This window comes from Ursus maritimus, unplaced genomic scaffold (genome assembly GCF_017311325.1).
Source record: "Ursus maritimus isolate PB19 unplaced genomic scaffold, ASM1731132v1 scaffold_29, whole genome shotgun sequence".
NCBI classification, from domain to species: domain Eukaryota; kingdom Metazoa; phylum Chordata; class Mammalia; order Carnivora; family Ursidae; genus Ursus; species Ursus maritimus.
In genome coordinates, this window is record NW_024425452.1 from 31,315,063 (window position 1) to 31,318,416 (window position 3,354).

At 45.4% G+C, this 3,354-nt stretch overlaps 1 pseudogene; it reads right to left on the bottom strand.

Moving 5' to 3' along the window:
- Positions 1-649: 649 nt before the first annotated feature.
- LOC103657501 lies at positions 650-2,788 on the bottom strand (annotated as a pseudogene).
- Positions 2,789-3,354: the final 566 nt, after the last annotated feature.

Below are 3,354 nucleotides of genomic sequence, written 5' to 3' on the forward strand. Positions count from 1 at the left end.
ATAAGAACTACAGATTTGAAGATTGCAGCTGCCATCCAAGGAGGACAAAAATTCAGTGACTTCCCCAAAATAATTAATATTAAATTACAAGTCCTGATGATTCTTATTTACTTTCTCAGAAAATGCTCCATAGAGTTTTAAAAAGATGCAACAAGCATTTTCGTATTTAGATAAGCCTTTTAAAATATAAAGGAAGACCACAAAGCAGTGTGACAGGTTTTCTTCTGTCACTTGTAAACTCCAGAGAAGTCAATCCTCAGACCCCTAGAAGTGCTGTGGGAATCTCTTCATTTACAATCAGGATGAACTGCGTCCAACCAGGAGTCAAGGGACCTGGGATCCGGCTGCCATCCCGCATGGTGCGATCCCCAACCAGTCCCTCAACTTCTGGAGAGCAGAAGCCCCGTCACAGTGAAAGGGGCTGACCAAGGCCATCTTGAAGACCTCTTCCAGCTCTGGTATTTTGTGATGCGATGAGATGGGACCAACATATTCCAAACTGTTTCGGGTCAGGGATGTTAGAACCTATATCGACCATACAGTAATTTAAAATTCCTCCTCCTTTTTTGAGTCCCGTTCTTCAATTTATTTTTTTTCCACGTTCTTCCATGCACAAAAATATATTTTCCTATTAAACGATGAATAGCAATTAAAAAACTTCTCTCATAGCATGCTTTTTTGTTGTTTTTTCAACTTGCTGCTTTAATTTCTCCAAGATGTCCTCTGCGGTACTGGATGCTAACAGCTTCACCAGTTTTGCACGAGATTTACCACCCTTATCCCAAACCACGTCACGCTTCCAGAGCTCCCAGGCCTTGGAAAGGTACCGACAGAGCTCGGCATTAGCCTCTCCTTCCAACCGAGGGGTTGTGGGGGCTGCAATAGCCATGCGCACATCGTCCGCTGTCACGTCTGTTTGGACCCCGGTTTGGCATGGATGGCTATGGTGACACAACCTTTAGGATCAACCGCCACAGGACCTAAGGGAGGAGGCGGTCTCTCTGGCTCCTTGCTCTGGCTCTTACCCTTGCTCGTCGCACCAGCTTTCTGGGACATCTCGGCGCCTAAGGGGAGCCAGGCGGAGGCAACTAGAATGATTATTTTTGAAATATTTTCTTGATCATTTGAAACATCTACCTACTTATTATACTGGAACCCCCCACGCCCACTCCATCATACTGTTTTACTGGTTCCACAGAGGCAGGAGGTTTGGGTCTGTTTGTTCCCTGCCAATTCTGCAGAGCCTAGGATAGTGTCTGATCTAGAGAGTCTCTCAGTATGTTGCCCGACAAACACACGAAGGGAAATGCAGGCCTGTGCTTGAATTAGACCTTGTATCCGGAAAGCACTTAGGTCGGGAGGCCTCCGGGTAGTGTAGACATTTAAAGCGGTATTTGAATAGCATTTGACACTTTATACCACTTGCTATTCTACGCCACCGGAGGCCTGGGTTGCACTTCATTTCTTAAGGAGTTCCAGGAACAGAAAAAGCCCTTCGTGTAGGACTAGACCTCAAGGGTCCCCAAAAGATGAGCATTGTTTCTCTGTTTTTAGGCCTGTTTCTTCATACAGATTTTAAAGCCATGTATTTTTTTAACTGGCTCTATGACAATCTTGTACATTAGCCTGTATATGCAAATGGACAAACCAGAATAGAATTCTCATTCAAAACTGTTAATTTGGGGATGATGAGATTGTCAGTAGTTTTTCTTTATTTTCTTAATTTCCACTCTTGTAGTGACAAATGAAAATCATCCTGGCTCAGTTATCCTCCCAGTGGCCCTATCCGTGCTGTGAGCCCCCTTCTGGTGGTTGGTGGAGTCTGCAGACTCGAGGTTGGGTCCGTGGTAGGACACCACTTTGTTGGCCACAACGGCTGGTTGAGGGATGGAAGGGGACCAAAGCTAGGCCAATCAGAGCCCCTTTTCAGGATTTTTCAAACAAATAGTTTTGGACAGATGTTATTCTGGAGGGACCCATAGCTACCTTGTCTATGGAGGAAGGCCATCTTTATCTGCCGAAGACCAGAGCCCATATGCTGAGGCAAGCTTCAGCACAAGTCGGAGGGCATCCTGGCCAGATTTCTGTCTCTGGACTCCGTCACCCCCAAGGCCAGCTTGGGGGGTGCCACTTACAGCTGTATGGCTCTAGTCTTCCTTTCATTCTGTGAGGAATTACCCCAGGATCTTTCCAATAAGCTATCTTTGTCTTTGTTCTAAGTTGAGTTTCGGTTGCTTGCAACCAAGAGCGCTCTAATCCAATCATTCTAAGTGCTTTGAAGTATATTCAGTTTGACAGAAGAAAGTCCACTAGTTTTTAATAAAATATACTTGGAGAAAAACCTCCACCTTTGGGCCTAGTCTATGGATTGATTGTGCCTGATTTTTTTTCTTATCTACCACATGCAAATTAGCTGCAGCTATTGTTGTATTAATGTCAAGTGTCTTAGCCATAAAACAAATGAATTCAGACTTTCAGCCTAAGACGCTGAATGCCTGCAACCTTCCCTTAGGCCAGGCAAATGAGTAGTTCCGCAGCATTTGTCTTTTAGAAGAAGTGCTCTTTGGGGCTTATTCATATAAAGTTCTTTACTGAAGTCATGAGACCTTAGAATGTTGTTAAACTTACCCATAAGGCTGAAAAACAGCCCTGGGGAGTTTTCTTTTTCAAAGAAATTTAATATGCCCATTGTCAGTCCAATAGCAATTTCTTTTTTGAGAACACTTGGTACAAATTCCTTGTATTTACTTTCCTTCCGCTGAATCATAAGTTTACTTTCGCCCTTCATCTTTTATGTGAAATATTTCAAAGAGGTTAGAGAACAATGTAGTGAATGTCTGTGTACCTTCCATCTAACATAAAAATTGTAAAGTACAAATCGTCTTTCTGAGGCTCCCCTAACCCAGAGGAAAACGTAAAGCCCTATTCATAGTAACAAGAAGTGTTTCAAACGATTCTGTCCCAACCGCTAGACAGCCTCACAAATGTTTCTCGATTTGGGGGAATTGCTGGAGGGCCGCTTTGCAATAGTCATTTGCACAACCACGTGGAGCCAACGCTTCTCTGGCTCTGGCTCCAGCTGCCCGCAGAAGTTTCTGCTGCCAGCAACTGTGGAAGGCTGCTCGGGGCTGCTCCTGCCACAAGGGCCACCTGCAGCTGGCGCTGCCCCGATCTCCCCTCACAGCCCCTCACGGGGACTATGGGTAGGGGTGGATGCTACTGATACGATTCTTCTCCATGGGGCCCCTGGAGCCATGACAGAGCTCTGTTCTGCCCGGAAGCAGGAAGATCTCTCCTCTCCCGTTGACACACAGGGATCCCAAGAGAGTGTGGCTGTGTGCCCCAGCGTCTCAT